This window comes from Vollenhovia emeryi, unplaced genomic scaffold (genome assembly GCF_000949405.1).
Source record: "Vollenhovia emeryi isolate VEMERY1.0 unplaced genomic scaffold, V.emery_V1.0 DF939178.1, whole genome shotgun sequence".
Classification (NCBI taxonomy): Eukaryota; Metazoa; Arthropoda; class Insecta; order Hymenoptera; family Formicidae; genus Vollenhovia; species Vollenhovia emeryi.
Window position 1 is genome coordinate 48,083 of NW_011967188.1, and position 19,508 is coordinate 67,590.

Sequence of the window (19,508 nt, forward strand, 5' to 3'; positions counted from 1 at the left end):
TCCTCTCTCTCTCTCTCTCTCCTCCCTCCCTCCCCCCCCCCTCTCTCTCTCTCTCTCTCTCTCTTCGATTGTATACAAATTCTTAAAAATACACAATGCTTGACCACAAACAGCGCGCGCGAAACGCGCGTTCTGTCATGTCTAGTATTTCTAAATTGTAAACCTTCAGTTACTCTGAACCTAAAAGAGAAGTGAAGCACATCGCGCTCCGAGAATCAATCGGCATCGCGGAGAAGGGCCTTAACTGTTCGATATTAACGACATTCGCGCTGGTAACATCTCTTTTTTAGTAAGGGACAAGCGCGCGCTTCGCGCTTCGCCATTTGCTCTCTCTAAAAATTCGCATGGTTTGACAGCTGCAAATAACACGACTAAAGTATGTCGTATCGCACAAGTGAGATAGTCAATCAGCATCGCGGAAAAGCGGCAACAATACTTCGAGATATGCGACTAATCGACGTACATGCCTTTATTAGAAAGTGGATTCGCACATTGAAAATTGTTAATTTAAATGGCAGTTGAGAAGGGAGGGGGAGAAAGGGAAGGAGAGACTGTAATACGTGTGTAAATTTAAGTGATTAACCGTGTAATAATTAGTAGACTTTTCAAAGTTTGTTACATTTTAACGAAATAAAATTGAAAGTTGGAAGCGAAAAGGACGTTAATACGGTTAAATTAAAAATTAATAAACTTTTAACATTTAATATGAGTTTTAATTCCATTTAAGTTCTATTAGCCACACCTGGTTGGCTTTAACGGAATAGTAGAGAAGGCAACTTTCTTTATTATGGCTTCGTGTCGAAAGCAACAGATAATTAATATTTTCGCGGAAAACACGCGTACGCGTGATTAGATGCGAATAGTGCATGAGGAAATTTCGTAGCGGCATGCAAGATGTAATTGGATCACAGAATTGAATTCCGAGTTTCTGATACAACATACATACCGCCGACGTATTGACGTACGCGTTTTGACGCTCACGCAGTAATACTTGCGGTATTTGTGGTGTTGATGTTCAAAATAATAATTAAAAAAAACAACAACGCGCAACCGGCACGAATTTCCGCGATGATGTTTTTCTGAACGTACCGGGAGCTTGGCGCACAGCACACGGCGACGCGCATTAGATCTTTTCATGGTGCACCGACTTCGGGCAAAGCTTTTAGCTCGCCAGGCTGATTTACGAAATGGCAGAAGGCCCTTTCCAGCAACGTTTCACGTCGCTCGTCTCGCGGCTGGCCGGCGGCGTTGTTCCCGACCGATGCAGCATCCGGGGCTCTCTCTCTCCGCGACTACTACCTCGTTTTTCTCGGTTTCGCTCCGGTAAATAACGTCGGAGTAGGTTTGGGCGCGGTGAGAAAAATTAATGCCCGCCGCGGGCCTAGTGGTTCTTGAAGCTTTGCTGGATGGTTAGTAATGGCATTACCGTGCTACAGGCTGGCGCCATATTATGCAACCGTCTCCGCGCAAAATACATTGAACGAAACCTGATGGATATAAAACGGCGTAGCGGATTTTGTTAATACGCAACGCTGCGCATATTGTCGATATTAAAATCCGACGGTGCATTATGTTCTTGGCCAATAATTTATTTCCCGATAGTTTTTTAATGAAAATTTTAAAGCATATTTAATGCAATAATATTGCGCGATACCGTTTTAATTATGTTATTAACTGGTATGTGCCCAATCAAGCGATATTACGAGCTTGATGCTATTATTTATATTCATTTTATTGACGGCTTAATACACTGTACATACACACGCACACACACACACACACACACACACACGCACACACACGCACAATATTTGTGTTATTCATGTAAATTTATGTATCTGATGCACGCAATCGCATACGAGCTCTTTCATATTTCTTGGTACTTAATTAATTTTGATACACAGTGTACATTTCGGTTGCCTGCGTTAGAGGTTTGGTAAACAAATCGCATTGATAATTTTATTTAACGCTTCTGAACGCGCGTGAGTAAAGACGAAAAAATTGTCAGATTGATTAAACCCGCAAGAGGAACGAACGGACAAAAGGGGGGGATCCGTCCTGTACGTGACGCGGAAACCGATTGTGGAAAGCGATGCGCGTACGGGCAATTTTTAAGATTCATGTCTCGGGGCGGTGGAGTTCCGATTTGGCGTCTTTAGAGCGCCGGCGAGGTGGATCCGCGCGTGGATCGGCGATGCTCCGGGACGGAAGCGGAGCCGCGGATGCTCGGGGAAGCAGACGGAGAAAAGGGAGTGGAAATAGGAGAAAAGCGAGCCGAATGCCGTGCAGACCGCGCGCGGTGTCATTCGCGAGGATAGTGCCTTCTATTACCGAACTTTTAAAGCGCCTTTGAGCAATATTGTCTTCGCGGCGCAAGATGGAATGCCACCATTTCGCCTTCTGCCTTCCTCGCAGCCTCGTCGTTTCAGCTTTCGTTCTCGCACGCTGCCATCTCTCCCCGTTCGCTCCTCGTTGCGGCACTCGCTTAGACAAATGGATGAGATCGTTCCAGAGGTACGTCGTAATCTTAGCTCCGCTGCGAAACGAGGCTCTTTAGATGGATTATAGATTTTATAAAAAAAATTTCAAGTAAATTGTTTTTCTCCAAGCATCTTGTTCTCTCATTCGGTTGCGGTCTCAGCAATTTACCGCACATAATATAAGACGTGTCTCCTTTAGTGATGACGTTTTAATAAAAGAAAAATGTCACTTATACTCTGGGTAAAAAAGACAGCAACCCATTTTGGGGCCCACAATTAGTAATTGAATTATTCGGATTGTTCGTAACTCTTAATCTTTTCCGAATTTTATCCCGCGTAACTAAAAATCGCAATTAACTATTCTATCTATATCCAAGATTTTAAACTAATACTAATCAATGCTCTCAATTAGTTCTGTCGATATTCAGTAACGCAAAGATGATTCTCACTTAAGCGGCACTAACCGGAATGTTAAGTTGCTTAACTACAAAAAAAGACGGTCAAAATTTTTCCCAGAGTACAGTTACGAACAATCCAAATAATTCGATTACTAATTGTGGGCGCCAAAATGGGTTGCTGTCTTTTTTTTTCCCAGAGTAGTCGCAAGTGATGATTAAAAATTAAAACAGTGATCTTATTGTCGACTGGCAAATTTTATTGAATTCGTTACAACGTCTCGACCTTACTTCTGGTCCTTTTCAGGTAACAATACAAATAAGAAAACAAGAAAAATTCGTAGACAGGCGGGACATCGTGAGATAGAGTCGAAAGATAAAAATAAAGCACACCCGAACATTACGGAGGTTCGATTTTAACTTCACTTCGCTATTTCAATTCGCTCTTTTACGTTTCAATAAAATTTAGATTAGTAAACTGTAACGTTAGATTACAATAGCCGGATTGCGCTGTATTTGCTAAAAGGGGTTTTGGTAAGCAGCTCGAGTTGCCCTCAGCACTTTGGAAAATGTTACACATTACCCACACGTTAGATTACCTCATAGAAGTGACCTGACCTGAAACGTGACTCAAACAAGAGTTTATTCCAACAAAATTGCACTGTACTTGTAAGGTGTTTGTTTCCGCGCTTAGTTTTATCCGTTAACATATATACACGCTTCTGAGTGATTCGTACGAAGAATGCACGTGCCCGGGACAGAGAGACGGAAAATCTTTTCGGGGGATTTATTCTCTCTCCGAGATGAAACGGTCTAGATGTATTATTCCAACTTGATCTTTCTATTTCTTCTTACGGCTTTTCCGATTCCCGCACGCTTGTACTTATTGTGACGATTTGTAAATGTAAACGCCAATTGAAAATGCGAACGATCTTTAATCGAAACGTTTCCTCGACTGTTACAGTTTGACATTATTACAACGATCGTTTTCCCTAGCTAGTGATTACGGGGTTATCGGGCGATACAGATAATCGTAAAGTTGACGACTTCGACTTCGTTTAACGCGGCACCGATCATCTTTTCTAGTAGGTGATAAACGTTACGTCCTATCGTGATAAACGCGTCGTTCCCCGACTGCCGATCTTATCACAATCACGTGCGCTACAATGGAAATAAGAGTTAAATCGCTAAGGGCGAGAGCGTATTTTCGTTCTTCTCTTATTGGTTCAAGCGGAGGTTGTCCTCCTGGTTATCGAGGATTTATCCTCTGAATGTGTGCGAGCCCCATCGATTCCTCTTCCTTACCGTAGCAAGGTTAAATCGAGCATCCCTCGTGAGCGCTGTCACGCCGCTACCCTTCTCTACCAAAACGACTTTTATTTTATCCCGAAGCATTTTTCTCCCGCGCCCGCCTCCCATGCGACGGAGACGAAAAACAGATACGACGTCTCGAGAGGTGATAGAGTTTATCAAGACATCTCTTTGTCTCCGCTCGAGAACTATCTTTGTACGGCGTCTGGTTTATCCCACGACACGGTTCGTTCGTTGTCGGCGAAAAATTACGCAAATCGAATGCAAGCGCGGGCTTGCGGCGGGCCGATACTTAATCGATTACCGGGATCGATCGTTGAAAGAAACGACGGGGCGCGGCGCCGCGGCGGTTACAATAGGCTGCATCTCGGACGAGGCACAGTGCGTATGTATCCTGAGCGTGTACATATGTAGCGTATCAACCCTCCCGTATATATCTCTCGCTGGACGATACATCCTACGAGGCAGCTACGGGAATTACGACCCTTCGGGGGTTGATAATTCTGTCTGTCCGCGTGCGGAGTTCAGACGATGGATGCTTCATTGCAGAGCTGTACACCGTTCTTGAATCTAACCGGTATGAGCGCAAGTGCCCCTGAAATTTATGTTCCTATTGGGAATGATCGTTTCTCTTGCATCGTTACGTTTGCAGGGCGCATTCGCGCGACTCGAATGGGGCATTGACAGTTTCCTTTGTGCAACTGGCACTCACCTTATCTCTTTTGGTCCATTCGTTCCCTCTTGCAGTTTCGAAAAGCGTCTTTAAGCACTTTCGAGGCAAACGTGCGTGAATGCTACTCGTAAAATTCCAGTTACGATACAGACGTGCACCGAGGGTCAACGGCAACGAATTGCTTATCTTTTGACGCTTTCTAATGTCAACCGCGGATGTTGTACGAAGTGCATTAAATTAATTAGCATAAGCGTTGGGCTCCTTTCATCTTCTCGCAGGCGCAATCAGAATTACTAATAGGTAGTTTGTCAAGAATTCTGCCTGTAGAGGATATCTTTTTTTTTTGCAATACGAAATCCGACTAAGAGTGTATAATACTGAGAGTCCTGTAACAGTTTATTCGTTTCATAATTTTTTTTAAGTAGGTTATCGGAAATACGTAATAAAAATTGCGGAATGGTCGGTGATTGGATTTGCAAAATGTTCCCAAACTTTACAAAAAAAAAATATATATAAAGTGCCAGTAACGATTTATTGGAGGAGGCTTGTTTCGCTAATTTCACTTTTTTAATACAGATTGATTGTAATTAATATCGTTAATACGTCGTTATTGATAAAAGGATTTATATTGTGATTTCGTTGGAAGCCCCAGTGTGAGTTTTAATTAGTGCCGACATAACGATAATACGATATAATATTTGTCGAAATACCAATTGTTTGAAGTTCTAATTAATGTGTACGATGTATACACGACACGTGTAGTTAGCGTGGGTGCTCCTCGATTCTACGATATTATCTAAAAAAATTAACTGGTACTTAACGAAGCGAACATTACGAACGAATAATTTGCGTTCGGTGAACCTGGCAGTTTGTTTTTTGTTTCGCGCGACGTAAGACAAAGATTAGTTCATCAAACGCAATGATCGGGAAATAAATCATGCCGAGGCAAAATAGCTCGAGGCCGGATAACATGAGTAATGCTGCAGTATCACGCAGGGAATCGTGCGTTTCGAGCGATAAACCGAATTCAATTTGCAGTTCGCATCAGCAGTTCGCCTCGCTGATGTACTCGACTTCGGCGCGGAGGCAGATGCATTTTCGCCGTGCCGACGTCGGTATGTTCGCCTGAGCGTCAGGAATAGAGCTCTGGAATTTAGATTAACGATCGTGCGTGACTTCAAAATTACCGTTGATCCCGTATCCGGCGCTCTTTTCTTTTTCTACGTCTTCCCTCGCCGCGCTTTCCATTTCTCCGTCGTTTTGCACTGTTCCGTTTTCTCCCGCGCGCGCGTTAAGATGTCGAGTAGGTTGCGCGGCGTTATCCGCCTTAGTGCGAAAATTAGAACCGTCGTTAATGGATAGACGAAGCAGGAAAAATGTTGGTAGCTAAGAGCGCCGGGGAATTTGTTAAGGAGCTGCAAAATGCACACGATAAACACGAGTATTATAGCGCTACCAGCAGGCTATCTCTGCGTTCCCTGCATACTTATACCACTGCTTAGCTGTATTCTTCATTTTACCTTATATTCCTTAAATTACTGCGACTCTCTTCACGTAATTACGTGACTTGCGTGAGATACGAAGAGATGAGAATGCACGTAATAACTTCGTAAGCTACGTAAACTAGCTTTTCTGGACAATTTCCATTATGAACGTATTAAAAATGGATTTCCTGCTTACCCCGGTGAGATCATCCATCGCGTCACACGCTTCTCCTTGTACCAAATTTTCTCGTAGGAAATAACGTTAAGGGAATATTCTCAATTTTTCTTCTCACACACGTCTCCACCTTCTCTCACGCCGTGTCGAGCTGCGCTCAGAAATGAAATGCATAAGGAGGAGCGATGCGCCTCATCTACAATTCCGTTGGGTCATATCGACACGTACGACGCCAGGATGTTTTCTATTACCTCTTTGGCTTGTGAACTAACATTGTGTTAGTCCCGCGTGTATAACAAACGGGTCACACGCTAGACGCGCGCACAGTTGTAAAAGCGTGTGCGGAAACATCGGGCGTAACACAAGCTGTCGTCGAGGAAAGATTTGAAACGAGGTGTGCGGAGCACATAAAAAGAGAAGCGAAGACGACGAGAACCGCGGGATAATAGCTGAGAGGCTTGGCTTCAACACGACCCAGATCTTTCGTGCTGTAGCGACCACGTGGACAGAGTCGCTGTCTCTAAATCGCGAAACCTTTGCCTTTACTTTGCCTTTGTCAACCAGGTTTTTTCTCGGCTCGCGATTCTCGTGGCTCGATTGGCGCAAGATCAGGCCCCGGATACAATTAATTAAAACGTTCTGTCACTTAATATTAATTTTTTAATATTAATTAGAAGGTGGAAAATTTGCATCTCTCTTAATATTATTTTTTTAATATTAATTAGAGGGAGAGAATTTGCATCTCATTATGAATATTGAAATTAATATTTTACTTTTTATCTGAATTATTATCCACGTGTCTGGAGTTTGTTGTTTATGCCACTTTAAAGTAGACGCGATTATTTCTGCTTGACATTCGTTCTGCCACAATGATCGATGCATCCTTGCCTTCTTCAACTACTTCTACCTGTTATATGATGATATATTACGCCAGCCTATAAAGACCACCAGCTTTATACATTGATCGATAATGTCTTATTTCCGTACGCTACCCTGATGACTTCCGGCAAGTCGGAAGTTACAAAGTATCGCGTCACTTACTCGCTCTGTCAGACGCGATCGACGCTTTATCGCCAGTGTAACTAGATAAGTATAAGAACAACCAACTATTTTACAAAGGTATCACTTACGACGGTTGCACTTTTGTTAAAGAGAAACTTTATGCAACTTTCAGGACTGTTTCAATTTTTATTGTGCGTGTACATCATCGTTCCCTCTCTTCTTTTTCTAATCGAAGAACTGATATCGGATTTACGAAAAGTTGTAAACAATTTTTTTGCCACAGCAGTAAATAATTTGCCTTTGGGAATATACAATGCTTCACGCTCAAAAAGAGTTTCTACACTGACCAAAAAACATTTTTTAACTCGGTAAATAAAATAGATTTACTTAAAATTATTTTTTTACTGAAGTAAATATTTAATCTATTCAAATAAAAATATCAAATTTTAAATAAATCTATGTATTATATTAAGTAAGTTAATTTAAATCATTACATTTTCTACAGTCAAATAAAGATTTCATGCGATATAGAATACTATTTATTAAATAAAATAATTGTTTTTGTTAAATAAGAATTCAAAAATTTAATTTTCTTCTGTGAAAATTACATCTTAGCAAAAATTTTATAGAATTAAAATAAAATTTTTGTAATTTAAAATTATCTATTCTTTGATACTTAATAAATACTTAAATTAAAGCAATGCGTGTTTTAATTTGTTAATTTTTTAAATGTAAGTTTATAAGCTATTAGGAGCCACCTAATGAATAATTTTCTCGAGTAAAGTAATATTTTTTATCAGTGTAAAAATTTTTTAAAACATTTTTATTAGCTCCTCGGATATAAAAGTTCTTCAGTCGATTATACCTGAAGTCGAAAATTATCGTCGTATGGTGCTCCACCGTGTGCGTTATCGCGAAACGTGGCATTCCGCTAATCCGGCGACTTTTTACAAAGTGTCCGGAATCTGTATATGAAATGGCGCATATTCGCGATAAACGTTACAGCGACGTCGGGATAATCTCGCGCACGACACACCGACAGTAAAACGCACACGGTACGCGAGTGCGAGTTTAGTCGCGACGAAGAAGAACGACGAGTCGTCGGCGCTGCATCGTCGAGCATGCGAATTAGGCAAATTTATACGAAAACCATAAATCCTTAATTATTTTCTAGCCGCGCAGCGTCCCGTGTAAGCGTGCTGGAATTTGTGATTCAAATTGCAGGCCTCGCTATTAAATCGCCCTCCACAAGCAAGCCCGCCTCTCCTCTTTGCTAATATTTACTCTTGCCTTTCTCGCGAGTTGCCCGTTGTCGAGACGAGCGGTGGCTTACAAACGGCGGAAGATGACCCCACGAGTTATACTTAAGTGTAATAAGTGTAATCTTTTGCTCCGCTATCGACAAATAGCAGATTTTAAGAAGCCTCTGTTTCAGCAAGGGCTAAATTCCTTCCATTTCAAGAGCTGAATTCCTTCCATTTCGAGGGCTAAATTCCTTTCCCTCTCTCGTGGAACTCGCGTGTTACCCGTATGTTGAACAAAGAAAGAAAAAGGGATGAGGTGGAATTTCTCATTTCCAATACTTTGCGCGATTCACCGACACGCATACATTTCGTCCGTTCCTTTATTGACACCGCAGATTTTTTGCAATAATATTTTCTTTGCGTGTAGTTTATTGTCTCTTTACACGCTGTATTTTTAAACGATACACACGTAATAATCTTATTGTAAAAAACATTTTGGAGAACATAATAATATCGTCGTGCAAAACCGTTAACATGTGTAGGGCGAGAATAATTCTCGTTGTTAGCGAATTTGATTAAAAGCATCTCGTCATTCTTTCATAAGGAAAGAAATTTTTTTGGAGAACATAATAATATCGTCGTGCAAAACCGTAACATATGTAGGTGAGAGTAATTCGTAGGAAAGTTGATTAAAAGCATCTCGTCATTCTCTCGCAAGGAAAAGTTATCGCCTGTACGCTTTTCTTTATTACGAATTTGATATTAAAAGTTTCATTCTCCTCTTCCTAGCGGTTTATCCTCCGTCGCGTTTCATCGAAAGTTATCGTTATGCTTTCGTTTTCGCCAAGCACGTCCCTAACAGCTGAGATATGCCTCGTCAACTAGCCGGTAATAGTTTCATCCAGACGACACACTAGCCGACGTAAGCCGTTTCAATATAAGACCGCGTTTTATCACTGAAAGTCTATTATCGCGACTCATCCCTTCCGACCATTCTTCCGCGGCGCTTGGTATGTAGGAGGGCAGAAACTATGCATTACTTGCATAATTTTAAATTTATACCCCGGGGCAAGGCGTAGGGCTGGCGGGGCTTACTCTAAGCAATATCATGGAGAACTCTGGGGAAAAGTAGAACCTGGTACCCACGAAAGAACCTCGGGTATAGAGACTGCGGACGGGACAAAGTGTCATCAACGTTGACTCTTCCACTTATCGTAACTCTGCCCCGTGGAAAGATACTTTCGTGGGATTTCGTCGTATGAAGTTGCGTTCCATTTCCACAGAACCTTTCGGAATCGCTGGATCAAGTTTTAATGAGGCGTCCTCTATCGCCGTACTTACGTCGCGTCCAGTCGTTCGGAATCCGCGCAAATTGCACGAGCACTTGAAAATTTTTAAGACCGATCCACGGTCTTATTTATTCAAGAATTTCTCGGCGGATTTTCTTGGCGAAATTTCATTCGTCCTACTGCCAATAAACGTATTTATATTGTTTGTTTCCTTTGCGCGACTGACACAATATTCTTGATTCGTTCGCCCAGTGGAGGCAACCGATTAGCTCAAGCGCAAATGAATAAATCATTTTATTCATTCGCGAATTTATCTTTGTTGCGTAGTAAATTAGTAGATGCACTTAATCGATAAACGTGAAAGGCTGGCGCGCAGTATTAATCAACAAGAGTCGGGAAATGTCTGCCGCTGCTTCGTTAGTTACTCGTATACCATCAGGGTGATCGACGATGTGCGATTAAACCAATGCAGTAATTGCAATTTCATTTAATTCGCAGCGGGCCGATCAGTTTTCGCGAATAGGCAATATTTTCACCGTGAGATGCACTGCGTGCCAACCTAACGCTATCTTAAAATAATTCATTCGATTAACATGGCAGTCGATCGCTACGGTTTTTAAATTGCTGCCGTTTGAAAAGCGAGTAACAAAAAGACATCGACAAGAAGGAGAACCGTTAGTTTGTGACGAATAGGAATATATTTATTAGAAACGATGACTCGTACCGCGAGAAGTTCTCGAGATTCTTTACAAGAAATTTTAGAATATTTCGCTTTACCATTTGCGCTTACGTAATGCCTGCTAATTCCGGATGGAGATGCACGGATACTATTTCCATGACTAGTCAAAGTATTATTTGCAAGCGTAAATAGTATTCCGCGAGAATGCGCTTGGCTTATTTCCCCAATAATATTCGGTCTCGTGCACATCGCATTTTACGCTCTCATTTACTCGAGGTTTCTGCGTACTTCCAATACAGTGGATTATTCGTCACGCTATCAGCAATCGATTACCCCCGCGTATGAATGGCACTTAGTCATCTCCTGTGTAATTTGCGTCTAATTAAATGGTGGAACGCTGGTGCGGTGATTGGTGGATCGGGATTAAATAGTAGTTTATATTAAATATTTCTCTCGTGTTACTTTACACCACGTTACTTTATTCTACTTATCGTACTGCTCTCGCGTAGCGAATATGTACTCGTATAGTCTTGTTCACTGATGCCTGGACCTGCATTTTTATCATCATTTTTCTCATCGATTCAAATCGCTGAGTTTCAGGCTGTATATGTGTTAACTACAACCTGGAACTCACCAATGTATTGATGGAAATAAAGATTACTCTGGAAAAAAAAGATAGCAACATTTGGAGCCCACAATTAGTAATCGAATTACTCGGATTACTCGTAACTCTAATCTTTTACGAATTTTACCCTGCGTAACTAAAAATCGCGATCGGCTATTCTATCTGTATCCAAGATTTTTAAGTAATACTAATCAATAAAATTTTTAAGACCGAAAAGATATTTTTTCGCAATAAATTTAGAATAAAATATTTTTACACTAACACCCTGTCACGGCTCTTAGTCCTTTATTCCTTCACATTTGTATTTATCACATTTGAGCCATACGAATTTTATTAATTTGTTAACACTAATCAATTCTCCCAATTAGCTCTGTCGATATTCGGTAGCGCAAAGACAATGTTCACTTAAGAGGCACTAACCGAAATGTTAAGTTGCTTAACTACAAAAAAAACGATCAAAATTTGTCCCCGAGTAGAGTTACGAACAATCCAAATAATTCGATTGCTAATTGTGGGCCCCAAAATGGGTTGCTAACTGCCTCTTTTTTCCCAGAGTATGAAAATGTGAATCCTAGTAAAGCTGAGGCCCAGGCATTGATGAATAAGACTGCACATTACGCTATTTGCGAGCATATATTAATTTGTAACGGCCCGAATTAGCGCTAATTCGCGCATGCGCAACTCTTGACACGCACAATAGCGCGCCTAGATAAATCACTTAACGCCTAAGGTGTTGACCCAAGTATGTGACAGATCGCAGCAGCTTAGTAACGTTCGGCATAGGTCAAGCCGCCGTCGCATTGTTAGTCGCGTACAATAGAATGATAAACAATGGATTGTTATCATATGCGATTGGACCGAGCTAAGCTTCGCATTATTATCGATTCGAATGGGGGATGCGCGTTACTTTCGCATCGGGATTCCATATATTAGTGAACGCGCGCCGCGTCCGTTTCGCAAGAGATCGCCCTTTGTTCAACCGTATCGCTACCTTCCGTATTCCACGTGACAATGAAATACATGCCGCTTGTTGCGGAATTTTTCCAACTTATTTGAGCCATAGATTACGCAAGAGAGCTCCATAAATGTCGTCTTTCAGATATTGCTTTTCAAAACCGTTATGCAATATTAATGATATATTATATATAATATTATTGCGAACGACGAAGCGAATTATCTTTGCCGTATAGATACGCGTGCGCGAGAAACGTTCCCGATTAAGCTTCAATTTCCCCTTATCGGATAAAGAAAGTGGCGGCTTTGCTTGATGGCTGCTACTGTCCGATCTTTGGGTCGGTTAAATTCGCCGGGACTTTTTTTCCGTTCGCTAAAACATCAGCCAACCGTATCTAGATAACGGTAAGCTTTAGAAACGATCGATAAAGTCATCTCCTTTTCTTGCCGGATTCTCTCAGGGACTCGGAATAGGAATTTATATGTTCTCCCATAAAACGCAACCTATCTCCCTTCTGCGGCTTGTCTCTCGCTTTTATTCTTTTGTCCTCGTGCCCCTTTTTTTTCTTCTTTGTGTCCCTAGTTTTCGTTTGCCTATGCGCTTAAAGTGCATTTCTCCACGTTTAGAGAGACACATCCGCGGAGTTTAATTTTATGGAGAATAAAACTCTCGTCTGTGCCGGAGCACCCCGTCGTGTATGGAAATCCGTTTCGATAACTTATCACTGGTAACCCATCGCGACAAATGCAGCGTTATCGGAGACCATTCCAGAAACGAGGCTCGTCGCAACATAGAAAATAAAAGCGACAACGTTATTAAATCTTACAAGCGTATGAAATATATAATGTACTCATGTATCCATATATCATACTACTAATAAGTTATCCAAGAGTTGAACTTTAAAATAACTTTAACGTCCAGCTAAACTTTATATGTGAAAGCACAATATATATTTAAGAGAACTAAGTAACTCGAGAGATATTATTGTAACGGCAGATAATATCGAACTTGTCGCGATACATTGCAATTATTTATGGTTCTAGTAATTCATGGTGTATTGTTAAGCTGTTTTCTCAAGAGATTAGGCGGCTCAAGTGGACATTAATAGAGAAAAACTTGGAAAAAGAGCTCCGGCATGTATCCGCGGAAGAGCAGAGGGGGGCGAGCAGATAAAAAGAATAAGTTAAAGACTCCGAAGGAGAATAAATCAATAAAGGAGGGGTTTTTGCCTATCAGGGTCGAAGGTTCGATTCCATCGCTCGCAGTTAAGCGTTATTATCCTTGAGCCGCGGAATCCCTGCGGTTTACTGAATAATACTACGTTTAAGTAAAGCTTGGTCCGCCTGATCCGAGAAATGGCGCTCCGAACAATCCACCGCGGTTTGCCTGCAATCGTGCGTTTTCGCCAATTGAGGCACCGTTCCAACTCACGAACGACGAAAGGGAGCCCCGGGAGTGCGTGTTGGTGGCCACGTCGAAACGTATCGATACGCAATATCCGTTAATGTTCAGCGCAAGGACACACCAGACGCCAGATCCCGCGGAGCGTGAAATCGGGATGACTGGCGAACCAATCAGTCAACTAGACCGAGTCAGAGTAGACTAATGAGGATGGTGTCCCGTGCGTGTGCGTGCGTGCGCTTAACAGTGCGTGAAACGCACCGCGAGGTGAACGAGGAGGTCGATCGGTAAAAAAACTCACGGTTTTTTTCCCCACGAAAATCAGAGAGGAGGAATCGTCCAAGTGTTACTTCGTAATTGTTTGGTCTGGTCTCCTTCATGCGCGCGCGCGCGCGCGCGTTGCCGTGTGACGCGGCCATCTGTAATAACCGGGGCGTAAAATTGCAATAAAAATCGGACGATGACTTGTTTGATATGGCGGGTAACGGGCGAAGTATGATAAAGATTATCTGTTTGATTAACGGCTCTGTAAAAACGCGCGGCGTAAAAACGAATCGAGTCGCGCGTTGCGAGCGCGGATACGAAATACGTACGTTCGGAAAGGATAAAAACGATTGCACACAGGTGAATGTGTAATAAGCGCATTAGCTTAGACGGGAGGGGAAAAAGAGTGTAGGATAATATTGACGATAAATATAGCTTCGGCAATCGTCGCGGGGGCATCGTGGATTTGAGACGTTATTGTTCCGCCAACAGTAACGAGTCTCGGATTTGAATTCATTGTTTCAAAGAGCCAGTTACAGCGGCTTTTCACGAGCAATATATTATCTGTTATTATTGCAGCCCCACTCGAAGCCCACAATGGCCGGCTTTGCGCTCTGATCTCCATATTTTAATTAAAAGCTCTTGACGCTGGATACGTGCGCGTCTCACCTGGTAGAAGTCAATTCGCAGTATCACCACCTCCGTAATATAGTTGTATGTTAATTCGCTGCTGATGGTAATTTAGAATACGCCATCTGTGAAAATGCGCGTCGCCAACTTCCTTTAGTCTAATCCGCGCATATAACGCGGAGTAATTTTTTTATTATCGCGCGACAATATTACACCGCCGGGCCGTGTATTGTGCGACAATGGAAAAGCATTTAAATTTTGACGAAGACAATACTACGATAAAGTAATGGCATTCACTTTATAAGTGGTCGCGTAAACGTATAGATTGAGTGGGCCGTTCGCTTGACACTGCGCTGACGCGTCTGCCCTATGTTGAAACAAACGCACTTAATTAGATACGCCTCTTTTCTGACGTTCACGAAGGACATTAACTCTGTCGTGCAGTCACGTTCGTTCCTGTCCCGCGGCTAAACAGAGCAATTTGTCTGTCCATTATCGCGCGGCGTAACACAAAGGCATTGGACACCGAACACGCGATGGCACGCGATGTAACCGACGAGTACATATACAAACGACATGCACGGGTGTGCGTTGTGGGTTTATATGTATCGGCAGAGGAACAGGTGAATGGAGAGAGAAAAGGCGGAAAAAGATAGCGCGCGGGCGGATAGATAGGCAGAGGGAGAGAACAGTGGCGGGCGGAAACAAAAACGATGGAGAGGATTATTTTAGGGCGATGCGGTTCGAATCCCGACGTCGCGGGCGGCGGAGCAGTCTCGGTGGTTTATACCCGCTGTAAAATGCGACGGGGGATGTTTCCCTCCCCTCAGCCCTATGCGAAAATAGTAGGTCGTAAGACTGCCGCGCGCGGATGGTGAACGCGCGCCAGCGATGTGGCTGGAGGCTGGAGGCCGCGCCGCGCCGCGCGCGCCGGGGCTGAGGTCGGGAAACGGCGCCGAGAGGGCCGGCGGCATATGCCGTGTACGGCGCCGCTCCACTCGTACATCAACAACGTGATTCCCATGCATACTGCTCACAATCTCGCCGAGCCGCGGGAGGGTTCGGAGGATGCATATGCATACACGCGTGACCCCGGGTCCTCCGCCGTGCATATGTACCCCGAGCTTGTTTCTCCCGGGGGACATGTGTGTGCGCCACCCCCGTCCCCGGACGCACGTGCGCCTGCCTCCGCCTCGCGTTTGTCACGCTCCTAAATTCATGTTTCGAGGTCGCGCTACGTCGCGCACGTGTCACTCGCGGGGGTTGATAGGAAAAGACTGTTTCCGCCGTTTTCACCGTACCCGGTGCACCGCCTGGCCGTTTGTTACGCGGCCGAAATGTCTCGTCGCGCCCGCGCCGCCGGGGCCCGCGCCGTAAACAGGCTTGCATCCGTTGAAAACTGCATTAGGATAATTAAGATGTCAAATGTATCTTCCGACACCGAGGTAACGTACAGATTTACTGGGGCGATATCGCGCTTGAGGAAGCTTTCTTAATTAGAACGTCGGCTGTTACAGTCTTTGAGGATTTTCAAAGAAATAATTTGTAACGATGTTTCTAATTAATTAATTGGCTCTTTATTAACGAGCCATTAACTGTGCTTTACGGGCTCGGGGCGCATTAAATTATTTCCTCAATCGCGTTATAGCTGTAATAAAATGCGCGATACAAACGCGAAACTTAAGGGGATGCCGGAGCGATTCTGCGCCTTTTGCACTTTTTCCATCTAGAACTGTCGATTCAAGAAAACATTTGGGTACTGTACAAATTATGTGGCTTTTGTGCACGGACCGACAGTGTTCCGCTAATCGGATTAAATGAGAAAACATGGTATCATTGAAATTAAGTTTAGAAGCCTAGCAAAAAATCCATTCACTCGAATAAGTTGTAGGTTGTCACATAACATAGGTTGTCGAGTGAATAGATTTTTCGTTGGGCTTCTAAACTTAATTTTAACGATACCATGCTGTTCTCCGTCGAGCTAAGATGCCCGTCGCGAATTGAGGGAGGTCCCAGGTTCGATTCCTGGCTGAGGTAATATTATTCGCAATAAGAATTTTAATTTTTAATATGGAGCACAAAAGGTGCAGAATCACTCCAGTATCCCCTTAAGTCACATATAATTTTGAGGGGCGATATTGCTTAACCCTCCCGGTCGTTTCACGCGGCGCCCTATAGATCGCATTAACGTTTCAATGATTTCTGATAACGCGCGCCCCGTACGACGTATGCGGGCAAGATATATTCGCGAGAAGGTAAAAGTTAGACGCGTAAACTTGAGATTGGTTGCCGGCTGCGGTCTCCCTATAGGAAATCCTGATACATCTCGAGTTTCACGTCAAACTTTCCGACTCGCTACTTCGGCTTCGCTCGCGCGAGATATCCCTCCGTTTTTCCCGGCTTCTTTCGCGCGCCACGTTACACGTATCCTTCGTTTCTCCGCGCCCGTGGTAATTTTGTCGAGCATGTCGTACGGCTCGCCGTAAACCACGATACCAACGATGAGTTTCGTGTTCAAAGTGCCCGCTTGTAATTGCACGCGGCCGTTTGTGGGCGCACAAGGGACGCACGTTCGCCCCCGGGACGCGAAATACAGAGGACAACCCTTCTCCCACCCCTACGTGAAATGTAGCGTTAATCTCATTGTTTCATCGTGTCGTCACTGCGCTACGAATTACCTCGAGTCAATTATCGCGATGACTTTTGGGCGAAAGAGACTTTAAGCCTTTAAGAAAGTGCTTTTGAGACAGACACGCGGATGTAGTATGCTTCATTAAGGACTTTGAATAGCTAATTAATGTGCAAGGAAATACACGACATATTCGGTACTTACCGTTAAGCCGATTCAGATTAAGCAAATGAGCGCAAACACGAAATCAGGATACGGTTTGCTTGTCAGCAAGTCGCTTGTTCGTGTCACCTTCGTTGCGCTGGGTTGTTTGATCTAAATCTCTCACATCCGAACATTTTAATTAAGTTCGATCGGGAAGTGTCTGATACGCATCGCCGGATTAATTTCGGAAAATTTTGAGGGAAGCAAAACCGTGGTCGGGCAAAAAACAATTTGGTCCCCCCCTCCCTCGGTACTTTCCGCGAGTAAATTCAAATCTGTTCTACGTTAAAATATAAAATGAACATTGTAATGAATACGGGAGTAGTGTTCTCTATTGACGCGAGTAAACGTGCAATAATTTTTCATTCGTTCACACAGTAGGTACAATACATTAATTTTTATTTCCAAATTCTGTGATTTTCCACTTCAGTTTAACATCGGCTTCCGTTATCAAACGGTTCAGTTTAATGCAGTCACGTATAATTTAAGCTGACATAGAAACTTTTTCACGCTGGCGCGTATCGCCTGAAGAGTTCAAGAGTGCGTTTGCCGTGCTGGTGATATAATTATTTCAATTTTCGCCCAGCAGCGAGACATTCCCGGGAAGTTACGAGCGGAGCGTTGCGCGAGTTTACACGGTTGCTAAAGAATACGCTGAATTTAAATAATCTAAATATCCCTCGTAGTGTATTCCTTTGATTCGGTTAAATTCTCTTCTCCTCGGACTCCCGCCGACAGGACACGCAGGTGGGGTTAAAAGCAGCGAGGGAGAGAGAGGAGTCAGCGGACGGTTTCTTTTTACGTCGCGTAAAAACAGGGTGGAGAAAGGGCAAAGAGCATACAGCGACGCCCGCGAGTCACGCGAAAGAAAGCAACTCTCAAAGGACGCGTGCTATAAGTCACCCTCAAAGGATGCATCCGGAGTACAGCGACCGCAAGGGAGACGCGGGACTGGTAACTCGATAAATAAAAAAAAAAGCAAAAATGGATAAATCGGGAACGAGCCGGCCAAACGGCTCCTGTTTCCGTTATCCAAAAAAAAAAAAGAGGAAAAAATCTCGGTAAGCTTTGTCCTCGGTTGTTTCAGTCTGCTCTAACGGGTTGTTGTTTGTTTCCCAACGGGCGTCCCCGAGTTTTATAGTGGAAAAAAGAGGGTAGGAAAGCGGTTAGTAATGACGACGGGCACAATAGCGGATAGTTAACGCATAGATGCGTCGGCCAGGCCGGGCGGGTAAGCGGGGGCGGGCAGGCAGGCAGGTTCGTTGGTGCTAGAACGACGCGCGAGCGTTGTCCGAGTGATACAGAATGGCAGAGGGACATTGGGTCGCGAGCGGAGCGTCGAATTGTAGGGAAGGAAGGAGACGGAGACGCGAGCGGGATCAGTTAGTGGCCTTCATTTGGGTGCAAATGGAGTTTTTCCTAAATGGACGTTTCGAAAGTTTGCCGCTGTCAGGCATTGTTTGGTCGGCGGCGGAGGGACGAGGGGCAGCGGGGGGGACGAGGGAGTCGAGAGCAATGCGGAATCAGTCTGCCAAGGCTTTGATTAGCTGGCGTCACGAGGTCAAAGGCTCCCTCGATTGTTCGCCTCGTATTTATAGTCGGTTCGTTCGTTCTCCTCACGGCAATTGTCGCTCCTCGTCCTTCCCCTATTTTTCGTATTCTTCGTCCTCTCTTCCCTCTTCGTCCGTTCCTCCTCGCGTCTGGACCGTATTGCTTTTCGTGAGAGAAATATAAAGACGGGGGGCGTTCTCTGTTTTACTATAATTCCACATGTATTGCTCATCTTGTGATTCCACTAAAACATTGGAGAGTCTAATGAATTTCTAAAAGTAGTTCGTCCTACCGCGCGTTCCCCCTTCCCTTCTCTTGTTTGAACTCCAATCTCGAATTTCTCTCCTTACTTTTCCTTCTTTCCATCGAGGCGAGCCATTATTGGTTCAGCTCCGTCGTGCAGTTGATTATAGATAGACCGCGTCACCGTTTGTTTGCCGAAGCTCTTATCTTTCCAACACCTGCTTAAGAGAGTTACAATTAATCTTATACTTATCATCTATACGTTAGTTACTTG

At 43.7% G+C, this 19,508-nt stretch overlaps 1 protein-coding gene across 2 annotated transcripts in view; it reads left to right on the plus strand.

Moving 5' to 3' along the window:
* The window catches only part of LOC105563286 (peroxidasin), a 105,040-nt gene that overhangs the window by 39,753 nt on the left and 45,779 nt on the right, over positions 1-19,508 (plus strand). The window lies entirely within an intron of this gene.